Here is a 12485-nt window from a genome sequence, read left to right on the forward strand (position 1 = left end):
TACTTAGTGATTTCTAGACATTCCATTTCAGGACCACTACATCTTCCTACATCAGATGAAACCCTGGTTCCCCACAGGCACTCTGCATTGCACTCTGAGGCAAAAGTCCCCGTGGCTGTCTATTGCAGCTTTGATTGATCTCATTAAAAATATTTTTTATTAAATTTATTGGGGTAACATCAGTTAGTGAACCTCATACTAATCCTGGGCTAAAGTCCAGTGGTGACTTGCAGAGTTGTGTATTCCTGGGCCAGGGCCAGGATCCCTTCACAGTCATTCCCTTCAACCTATTATAACACAGAGGTCCTGAGAGAACTTATTTTTGGACTTATTCCTGTCCTGTGCACAGGGCTGGAGTGACCCTTCCAAAGGTGCTGGACTAAGACCATGCTGAAGTACAGGGTACCAAGAGCAATGTTGGCCCATACAGGGTTTGGACACAGCAACTGGAAACAGGTAATCAGGACTGAATTATGAAAGGGACTTTATTTATTATCTTAGATCCTGTCCCGAGTAGAAGTCACGTCAAATGACTACTTGGACTCAATGCAGGGTTTCCCAGAAAATATTCAATGAGATGACAACTCTGATGTACCTCAGATTTGGGGGAAGTAAAATTACTGCTGAAACACTCATCCAGAGCCAAACCACACATGGCTGCTCAGAATCACTAGATCCCAGGCTCAAGGGATGGGAGAGTTCATATTTTACAGTACCTTATGTGCCTACCACCAAAGCTCTTTTATTGCTGACATGAATTTTGCTCTGTCTTGCACCTTGCTGCCCAGGGCTCCTGAACCTATAGTCTCACGTATCTACCCATCATCACGCCCCAGGCTCTTGTCCTTGGCTTTTCTCAAACATCTCTCAGTTTATTCTGTACCAGTTTGCTCTTGCTCCTCTGTCTCCCTGGTTCTGGACCACACCTCCCTCCAGTAGCTGCTTTTGGTCACTTTGGTGTGATGATCTTGAATTGCCCTTTTGGTCATAGTTTTTCACTCAACTCACAGCTAACTCTGCTCTGATTTACAGATCCCTCTTCCAGCTCCTACATCAGCCTATAGCCCTCAGTAAAGAAATTGTCTGTTGTAGCCCTGGCCCCAGGTTGCCTTCCTATCCTTAGGAAGCAGGGTGGGCAACATGGTTGGGGTGGAGGAGTTCTTGTTTTTGTTTTTGATTAGGGGCATACAGAGAAAGAGAAAAACTCCCTTTCTCACCCTTAGCCAACGGGTTCCACACCTCAGCAGCAACCAGTATTACCAGTTTCTTATGGAGGCAATTTAGTTACCTCACAGAAGTTTCTCTGAAATACAACATCCAAATCCCATTCTCCCAGCAATTATATTTTCCCGGGCAAGAGAAGCTCCACCTAATGGTAGTAGATGAAGCCTAGTTCTCCGCAGGATGTCAGGAGGTGAGCTGGCAATCTGCAAGCCTTGACCGCAATTCTCGAGCTCAAAACAATCAGTTGATGAATCTCTGGCTTTCAGGCTGATCTTCCCCTTCCCCATTGGATGTTACATGCCACAGCTGGAAGTCCTGGAGGAACAGAAACCTTCCAGGGCAGATCATCCCATCACTGGTTTTATTTAATTTTTCCTGCATCCATTACCCCACCCTACCTTACACTACCTGTCCCACTGGTAATACTCAAATCAGAAAGAATAAAATGTCCACCAATCTTTGATTTTGAAAAACAGATGGAAAGTTCTGCAGTCTTAGAAATTCTGCCCCTGGCTTTGAATTCTCACTGAAATATGATTGTTTGGGAAGAAGGTGTACCTGGGACCTGCTTTCCAGAGCCCTCGTTTCAGATCCACTTAGTCAGCATTCACATGTGCCATTAGAAATGCCCCGAGAAATCTGGATGTTAAATGGTTTGATGACATCTAGCAAAGAAGTGTGGCACTACTGGAGAGTCATCTCACTATATCACAGTGACAGCTATTTAGCCAGCCTGCTCTTTGCAAACATAAGCGCCAGCAAGTCTCACTGGCCTTGGGATTGCATCTCACCAAGGTCCCATGTGGCTCAATTAGTAAGAGCTTCCTTTGCTGCTGGAACTACATATGGAACCCTGTGTTCTTCCGCTTTTTAGTGGAATCAGACCTCTCATTTTATAGGCTTTCCATCCTATCCAAGGCAGCCCTCATGTATTTATCTTCTCTACTTTCTGCCTTGTTAGATCCTTGCAAATACCTGTCCCAAATGCATCACCCCTCTACTACTGATATTCAGAAACCAAAAAAATCTGTAGTGGGAAATTTCAATACCTCCAAGGACCCACTTGGGTCTAGTGAAGGGGTCATAAAGGAAATGTCTTAGGATTTGTGGGCCACGCAGCCTCTGTTGCAACTACTCACCATTTTATTGCAAAAGCAGACAGCTAATAAGGAAACAGGTGAGCATGGCTGTGTTCTAAAAAAAGAAAACTTTATGGACATTGGAATTTGAATTTCATATAATTCTTACATGTCACAAAATATTATTTTGATTTTTTCAACCATTTAAAAAGCTAAAAAAAACCCTGTTCTTACATTCCTTAGCTTTCACACTGTAGAAAAACAGATGGCGGGCCAGATTTGGCCCATGGACCATAATTTGCTGACTCTTGGTCTAGTGTTCATAAAGTGTATATATAAAATGACAGTGATTGATTCTTTTCCATCAATAACTTTGTTAATACTAAATTGATCTAGTGGAGTCTGACAATTTGCTGTATAGAAATTATGGAATATTAAAAGGAATCTTTATGGTGCCAGGAACGTGAACTAGAGTTGAATGACTGACTGTTTTACCTTGACCCTATTCTGGTTCACAAAATGAGTTTTGTGCTCTTTTTAACTCAAAACAGTATTACACAAACCACTACCTATATATGCCCTGTAATATCTCAAAAACAATTTTGTCAGTATTACAACCGGTGATAATAGAATGAACTGAAATTGGTTCCAAAATACCCTTGACCTTGGGCAGCCTTTGAACAAATTTGTCACTTATCAAAGTGGCTACTATGGAGGTGAAATTATAGTTTTTGCATGAATTATAGTTTTTGCATGCTTGTAAAAATCTATATGTATATATTTGCAATTGGTGCCAAGGTATGTCCTTTTAGATGTGCGTGCTTGTTTTTTCCCCTAGAGAGGGCTTGTATTGGGTCACCTTCATTTAAACCGATTTTCCAAAGTTGAAATAGACTGTCAGGACTGAACAGACCTTTACAAGGGTAACCCAGCTGGTCATGTTTCCCTTGAATCCAGGGGTAACTAAATTCTACAGTTGCTGAAAAGCTGCATCTCGAAAGAAGACTCTGTGTTAATTTAACACATTGTTACTGAGTGGCTGTATGTGCCAGGCACTGTCCTGTGTGCAGGGGCACAGCAATGTACAAAACAGACCCAGTCCACAGATCTGTCAGTCTGAAATCTAATTATATTGCTCCGCTTCTGCGAAACTTGTTCCATGAGCTCACACTCATTGTTAATTACATACTTGAAATAGGAATGACCTTTGCCATAGGCCTCTGTATGTTCCACTTAAATTTTATTATCCTTTAGACAGGTCTATGTTGGTAGAAAAACACACTGGCAGTGTTGGAAGTGTAAATTGGCAACAGCTTTCTGAAAAGCAATTTGGCAGTATCTATCAGGAGCTTTAAAAATGTTTATATCTTCTGATCCTCTAATTCCAATTCTGGGAATCTGTCCTAAAGAAATAGTCTAAAATGTGGGTGGAATTTATGCTTAACAATCCAGAAGTCCAACAGTAGAAAATTGGTTGAATAAATTATAGTATGACTCTACAATAGACTGTAATGCCGTCATTAGAGTTAATGTTTATGAAGAGTTAACACTGCATGGCAAAGTGTTTATAATGTTAAAAGAGTGATATAAAAATTGTATATATAAATCAAAAATTGTTTTTTAAATGACTAACATTGTTGGAGTATGAGTATTTTCTAAATTTTGTATATCTTTTAAAAACATTTCTGAAGTATTATTAGTTTTATTATCAGAATAAAACAATAGCACCAAAGTTGGCAATGGAGAACGTGAAGCCAGAGCACTAGTTTGGCCCGTGAACAATGAACTGGCTTCGTCGGCACAGGCTGTACGGACTGTCGGGAGCAGGAGTGGGACAGAAGGGAAAGGGCCTGCCCCAGAGGAGAAGTGGTCATGACCAGAATCCCTAGAGAAAACCAAAGTGGCATGAGGAGACACCGCAAGTGGCACGCTCCTGTTATGTAGTCCAGGTAGGTAAAGGAGCGTGTAGGAATCAAGTGTATTCTGAAAAATGGAGAAGGATGTGAAATACTCCCCTGGGTGAAATTCTTCTTGGTTGGATTTCATTCTTACAATCTCTTATACAAAGGGAATATTCTCGAGATGGATTTTGTTACCACTGACTAAGAATCCTTGAGCCTTCCATGCAATTTCTTAGAATGGGAATGGCTTTTAATGTGCCAAGTCTACCTCCTACCATACCTAGGCACTCAAGCAGCACGGATGCACACCTGAATACTTGGCATTCTACACTGAGAATACTACATGCTTATCATGTCATAACTTATAAAACTCTAAGGTTTGCACATGTTATTTTGTCGGTATCCAGAATTACTGTGCTTTTTATGTATGTCTGGAGAGTTACCATGTTATGGGATTTTAAAATGAGAAGTGATATAGACCATGCCTATCCATAGATGGAATTGTTGTTATGTTGGGAAAATGTGTCCTTCATTGTTGCTTTAGCAAAATATCATTAAAGTGCCAAATGTATCTCCTTGGTGAAATTTCAGACTTTCAAATGAACACACAAGGTAAATACAGGTTTATAGGCATACAGATTATGAGTTTGTCAAGCTGAAAGAGTTCTTCAATATTTAAGTCTAAGTCTAATTATGTCCTTTGGTCATAAAAAGAACAAAAGCATGAGACTTGGGTTTCAGTCCCCCTCCTTAACAAGGCTGTGGTTTTGGGCGTTTCACTTGCACCCTTGGGACACTGGCCTCTTCATCCCTGAAAGGAGAGGAAGAACACCTGTCTCACGGGGCTGTTCGGTTTGTTTATTCAACAAGTATTTATTGAGTGCTTGTATGTGTCTGCCACTGTCCTGGGCACTGAGGATGTAGTAAGTGACAAAAATGTTCCTCATGAGCATACATTTAAGTGGGGGAGGCGGGCAGAAAATAAGAGAAGTTAGTCAAAATACAGTATATTAAATAGTGACTCTTAGATGTGAGGCTCACATTAAATAATGTGTATGACGGGCCCAGCACAAGACCTGGCATGCAGTAAGCACTCAATAGATAGTAATTTCCTTTGCTTCTTTGGTCTTCCTAACAGCTCCTGAATTATTCTACAAGGTGGTAGTAAATTGGCAAAAAACCTGACTCATTGCCTTCTATCTCTTGCCAGTTAATAAGGCCTAAACCTGTTTTTGCTTAAGAAGACAAAGGAATTCTTACAGTGTGTTTTGTACTTCCTGTATGGTGGATTAATCAAGGTGGCGCCTAAACACCATTGGTAAATGGCCTTTCCCAAAGCCAGTTGGCAGGGGTCCTTGCCTGAGGCTAGATTGCAGGTGTTAGGTCCACAAAGACAAATGCAGAGTGTCGTTGCTGTTTAAGCAAAACAGAATAGGAGACTGTAATTGCTGTTTCCTTTAAAGAAAAGATGTGTGCCCTGGGTCCTGTTCCAAGTATTGGAGAACCGGGCAAAGATTGTATTATTTATGAGAGACCAGGGCATTGACAAAAAGCCAAGAAAAGGAAAGTTTAATGCTTGTGGTATGTTTATATTTCTGCCCATTGTAGAAAATTTGGAAAGTCCAGAAATGTTTAAAGCAGCTGCCAAAAGTTCACCCCTAGGGTTCAGGTATCTCAGCAGACCTACCATTCTGCCTCAGCTTCCTCCTTCTGTGAACCGTCATTTGCCTAATTCCTTCTTTGTGCCTGGGCTTGTACCAGGCAGAGGGTATAGCCCTTGCCCTGGGCAGTGCCTTGTCTTGTGGAATAGGAACAGGACCAGAGGTGGGAAGATCACCAAGAATGGGCTCCTACCTTGACCTGTCAATTTTTGCCAGAGAACAACTCTAAAGAATAAGCTTTTGTCAAGACTTTGGAACGAAAATTTGGAATGATCACACTTAGGGTGACGTGGAAATGACAAAGTGAGTAACGAAGACGCAGAACACAGAATGGTAACTGGCCTGCTGGCCGTACCAACCCGAGCTCCTCTCATGTAAAAGGGCCCTGGGCTCTGTCCACCGGCTTCAGTGTGCAGCTTTGTCTCCCAGGAGAAACCGGACATGAGGCTGCAGGCCAGTACCCCGTACCTTGCTTTCAGAAACTAATAAGTGAAAATTCAGAATTACAACCCAGATTAGATGAGGAAATTGGCCCAGGGAGGTTGAGTGACTTTTCTTGAATCACACATTCAGTTGGCAGAGCCAGGATAATAATGAAGGACCTTGAGTTTCACTCAGTCCGGAGAGATTTTTCCGTTACTCCATTGGTAATAATTTCCCCTACTGAAATGTACATTCTTAAGATATCTTTAAAATAGTGGTCACCGTTACATTTGATAAATATGATTTACCAACAGTTGATTTACATGCAATTTTTAGGGAACATATTTATGACACAGAAGGTGCTACAAAGGTTTCTCCAAGTTTCCACAGGGTGTCCGTGCTCCCCCCAGCCCCCGGTCCTTCTTCCAGAGGTGTGTATTCATAAGTAAATGTTGGCATTCTGTCGTTCATTTTTTCCAGATGTTCTTCCCAACTAGTGTGTTATGTTTTGTGTTTTTAATATTTCTCATATACTCAGAATCTGGGCACATAAATCCTAATAAAGTTCTCAACTATCTCCTCCATGCTGTCTAAAATTTCCGGGTGTGTTTATATTTATAACACAGTGTCTGAAGGCATGAACACTATCACATCATTAGGGCTTATATTCTTAAACCCTAGACTTGTGTTTCTAGATGTTCTGAGAATTCTTTACACCTCACTTGTAAATGCCACTTTACTGCACCATGACATTTCCATGGTAACAGATACTTCAAACAGGAAAACAGAGGAAGCCTGAGGAAAAGGGAAGTGGGTTTCAAATGCAAAAAATAAAAATGTGTATATATTAAAAATAGGAGAATACATAAGAAGAGAGATGTTCATTGCAGTTTGATGTCCCCTGAGTACAAAAAGTCCCGCAGGCCCACCGTAGGGACAGGCAATATCCACCTCCCACCAGGTGGCCCAATCTTGGAGTCACACTTTCTTTGAGCCTCATATCCCGTCAGGTCTATGCCATCCCCCTAACATTTCTTAGCGCCTCTTACTGCAGCCAGACAGGGGTGGGTGGTCATCTGCTTGCCACCTCATTGTCCCAAAGTCCATCCTCTACACTGCTGAACACGTGCTGTTTGGTTTGGGGTTTGCTTAGAGCCAGGAGCTCTCTGACATCAGTTTTTGAGCTGGTTCGGGTCACACCTTCTGCCTGAAATCTTCCCACTGCCATCCACCAAGCAAACCCCTGCTTGTCACTCAAGAATCAGCCTTGCCGTTGCTGTTCTCCACGCCCAACCCCTCTGAAAAGCAGCCACCACAGTGTATGGTGCACATTCATGGAGACTGTAACACTTAACTGCACATGTCTGTAGAATGATTTTCCTCCCCTCCCAACCCAGAGAACCCTCAAAAGCCAAGACCATACCTGATAAATCTCCATATTCCTTGCATCCAGAATAAGCTTGTCAGGAACTGCTCAATACATATTTGATAGATGAGTGAAAGAACAGACTTTTATAGTAATTGCTTTTTTTTATTGCAGTGAAATTCACCATCTTAACTATTTTAAAGTGTGCGTTTCCATGGCACTTACTACGCTCACAGTGTTGTACGGCCATCACCACTGTCTAGTTCCAGAACATTTTCTTCACCTCAGAAAGAAAACTAGTATCCATGAAGAAGTCCCTCCCCATTCTCCTTCTACCCCTGGACCCCGGACACCAATAGTCAACTTTCCATCTGTATGGATCTGCCTATTATGGAAGTTTCATGTAAATGGAGTCGTGCAATACGTGGCCTTTTGTGTCTGGCTTCTTACTTAGCATACCATTTTCCAGATTCATCCATAGTGTAGCAGGTATCTTCATTCCTTTTTATGGCTAAACAGTATTCCATTGTATGCTACAGTGCATTTTGTGTATTCATTCCTCTGCTGTTGGACATTTGTCTTTCCTCATTTGACTACCATGAATAGTGCTGCTGTGAACATGTATGAACAAGTTTTGTTTGAATGCTTGTTTTTAATTCTTTCATATGTATACCTACAAGTGGAATTGCTGAGTCTTATAGTAATTCTGTTTAACTTATTGAAGAACCATCGAACTGTTTCCACAGTGATTGCACAATTTGCATTTCCCCCTGCCATGTATGAAATGAGGGTTCCAACTTCTGCAGATTCTCGCCAACACTTATTCTCCCTTCAAATTTTTTTAAAGTTACATCTATCCTGCTGAATATTAAATGGCATGTCATTGTGTTTTTGATGTGCATTTCCCTACTGACTAATGATATTGAACATCTTTACATCTTTTCATGTGCTTTTTGGCCCTGTGCATACCTTCTTTGGAGAAATGTCTGTTCAAGTCCTTCACCCATTTTTTTATTTGCGTTGTTTTTCTCTTTGTTGATGAGTGGTAAGAGTTCTTTATATATTCTGGATACTAGACCCCTATCAGATATATTATTTGCAAATATTTTCTGCCATTCTGTGGGTTGTGTTTTCACTTTCTTGATAATGTGCTTTAATGCACAAAAGTTTTACATTCTGATGAAGTGTAATTTATCTTTGGGTACTTGTGCTAAGAGATGATCATCAAACCCAAAGTCATGAAGATTTATCCCTCTGTTTTCTTCCAAGGGTTTTATAGTTTTAACTGTTATATTTAGGTCTTTGACCTATTTTGAATTTTTCTATATGGTGTGAAGTGTCCCACTTTTATTTATTTATTTATTTATTTATTTATTTATTTATTTATTTATTTTGCATATGGCTATCCCGTTCTCTCCACTATTTGTTTAAAAGACTATTCTTTCCACATGGTCACATATGCTTTTTTTTAACATTAAAACAAGATTTACTTATTTATTTTGAGAGACAAGGGAAAGGAGGGAGAAAGAGAGGGAGAGAAACATTGATGTATGAGAGAAACATCAATATGTTGCCTCACACATGTACCACAACCAGTCAGTCCCTGGTCCACAACCCAGGCCTGAGCCCTGACTGGGAATCGAACTGGTGACCTTTCACTTTGCTGGATGACACACTTTATTTATTTTTAGAGAGAGGGCAAGGGAAGGAGAAAGAGAGGGAGAGAAACATCAATGTGTGGTTGCCTCTCACATGCCCCCCACTGGGGACCTGGCCTGCAACCCACGCCTGTGCCCTGACTGGGAATTCAACCAGTGACCCTTTGGTTCACAGCCCATGCTCTAACCACTGAGGTATACCAGCCAGGGCTTGGTCAGGGCTTTTGAAATATGTTTTTAAATTATAAGTTGATAATTCTTTTCTTTCTTTTTCTACATTAAATACTTTGCTCCACTGTCTTCTGTCTTACATTTTTTCTGATTGAAAGTCTGCTATAATTCCAACTTTGTTCCTCTATATGTGCTGTTTCCTCTCTTGGTGCTCTTAAGACTTTTTCTTTATCACTGACTAGCAATTTGATTAAGAAATGCCTTGGTAGAGTTTTCTTCATGTTTCTTGTGCTTGGGGTTCATTGACCTTCTTGGATTTGTGGGCCTAAAGTTTTCATCCAATTTGGGAAATGTATGGGCATCATTTCTTCAAGAATTTTTTTGACCCCTTCTTCCTTTAGGACTCCAATTACACTTGTATATGAGGCCTCTTAAAGCTGTCCTACAGCTCATTATGGTGTGTCCAATTTTTTCTGTCCTTTTTTCCTGTCATTGTGTCTTTTCATTTAGTTTCTAGATCTGTGTCTCTAAATTCACTAATGTTTTCATCTGAAATGTCTAATCTGTTTTTATCCCATTTTGTATATTTTTTTGTCTCCAATATTATAATCCCCATCTCTAGAAGTTCAGTTTGGTTTTTTAAATAGGTTTTTATTTTGGAGTAATTTTGTTTTTAAAGATTGTATTTATTTACTTTTTGAAAGAGGGAAAAGGAGGGGCAAAGAGAGGGAGAGAAACGTCATTTGGTTGCCTTTCACACATGCTCCAACCGGACACTGGGCCTGCAACCCCGGCTTGTGCCCCGACTGGGAATCTAACTGGTGACCTCTCGCTCTGCAGGATGACACCTGACCAACTGAGCCACACCAGTCAGGGTGAAATACTTTTAGATCTACAGAAAACTTGCAAAGATAGTACAGAGTGTTCCCACATGCTCCTCATCCAGTTTCAATTTCCGCTAATGTCATCATCTTACTATGGCGTACTTATGAAAACTAAGATACCAACACTGGTATGTTACTATTAGCCAAACACCACACTTTCTTCAGATTTCAACAGTTTTTCCATTAATGTCTTTTTTGTGTGTTCCAGGAACCAGTTAAGGACATCCCATTTCATTTAGTTGTGATGTCTCTTGAGTCTCTTCTGACCCATGACAATTTTCAGTCTTTTTCTTATTTTTCATGGCCTTGAAAGTTTTGATGAGTACTGGTCATGTGTTTTACAGAATACCCCTTAATTTGGGGTTTGTTTGATGTCCTCATGATTATTAGCTCGGAGTTAGGAGTTTTGGAAAAGAATAGCATAGAGGTAGAATGTCCTTCTTATTACATCAAATTAGAGGGCACATGATATCATTGGTGATGTAAACTTTAATCACTTGGTTAAGGTAGTTTTTCTAGATTTTCCTACTGTGAAGCCACTATTTTTCCCTTTCTATACTGTTTTTGGAATGAAGTCATTAAGTTTAGCCCTACTCAGAGGGTGGGGAGTGGTTTAAGTTCTATCTCCTGGAGAGGGGTAAGTATCTACATATATTATTTGGAATTCTTCTGTATAGAAGAGTTATTTTTCTCTCCCTTTTTATTTATTTGTTTAATCACTTAATACCAATTTGAATGCATGTATATTTATTTTATATTTTGGATCATAATACAATACTATGTGTTTATTTTGTTGCTCACATTGTTCTACATCTGGCCATTAAACTCTGTGTGGTTGGCTTCTGTCTCTCTGTGACATGCTCCCTCCCATCCTTTTTTTTTTTTTAAGTGTTTGCTTACTTTCTAGGACTACAGCATGCTCCAGGGTCATCTTGTATTTTCCCTGCTCCTTATCTGAAACCAACCATTTCTCTAAAGATCTATGGTTCCTTTTATTGGAAAATGGTATTTAGAAACCAAGATATGGACACTGAGTATGTTTGCTGTTTCTGGGATTTTGGGTCTTTTTTTATACTTCTGTTCTTTACTTGACAAGCTCAGTCTTTTCTCTAGAATCTTGATCACATGGAAAATAGTTATAACTATTTAACTGTCCTTATCTATCCATTATACTTATCTTCATTAGTTTCAGTTGACTTATTTTTCTCCTCATATGGGTCCTTCTGTATGGGTCCTTTAGCTTTTTGGAAATAGTTTTTGGCTATTACTTTTAGCTTTGTTAGATGGGATCAGAGCACCATTAGTCTAGGGCTAATACGGCCCCACTATTGGGGCAGAGCTCACAATGCCTTGTGAAATATGCATTGCCACTCTGAGTGTTGGGAATAGAAACTAGACCTATGTGATCCCCAAGAATTGCTCCTTCTAGTCCTTTTTAGGTGGTTCTCTCTCTGGCCTCACATAACTTCCTCATATGCATGCTGAAGACCCAGGGGGACCTCAGCAGATGACCAGAGGTTTCTTCTTGTGCAGCGCTCTTCTCTTTGGTGTTCTCCCGTGTGAACTCCTGCCACCTTGACCTCCCCGGGTTCCTAACTCCATCTCCTCAACGCAGGGAAATGACTGGGTTCTGCCTGGATTTACTCCCTCAGCCCCACAGCCTAGAAACTTTCCAGGATGGAAGCAGGGACAATTGGAGGGCTTACTTCATTTGTTTTCTGTGTCTCAGGGATCATCGTCCTTAGTTGTTTGATATTCAGTGTCTTAAAAACTGTGTTTCATATATTATGTCCAGATTTTTAGTTGCTTCGGTAGAAAGGTAAATCCAGTCCCTATTAATACATCTTGGCCAGAAGCAACAGTATAAGCATAGGAAATTTATAAAGCCAGAGGCTAGGGTTAGCACACAGGCATGCATGTCATAAGGTTTAAAGAGGTAAGGTCATATAGTGATTAAGAGTAGGGGCTGTGGAACCAGGCTGCCGGAGTTCAAATTCTGCCCCCCGCTTTTTACTAGCTGAGTACTCCATGCCAGTTGTGACCTTTCCGGGCCTCAATTTCCTCATCTTAGAATGGGGATCATAATGGTCCTATCTCACTGGAATGAGATGAGGGTCA

General features: G+C 40.6%; 1 long non-coding RNA gene across 1 annotated transcript in view; it reads left to right on the forward strand.

Moving 5' to 3' along the window:
- The window catches only part of LOC123805387, a 36247-nt gene that overhangs the window by 3076 nt on the left and 20686 nt on the right, over positions 1 to 12485 (forward strand). The window contains exon 2 of the long non-coding RNA XR_006783301.1: positions 350 to 456. This is a non-coding gene — a long non-coding RNA (uncharacterized LOC123805387). The remainder of the gene's footprint in view (positions 1 to 349; positions 457 to 12485) is intronic.

This window comes from Phyllostomus hastatus, unplaced genomic scaffold, assembly GCF_019186645.2.
Source record: "Phyllostomus hastatus isolate PE091 unplaced genomic scaffold, TTU_PhHast_1.1 phas_scaffold_317, whole genome shotgun sequence".
Lineage (NCBI taxonomy): Eukaryota > Metazoa > Chordata > Mammalia > Chiroptera > Phyllostomidae > Phyllostomus > Phyllostomus hastatus.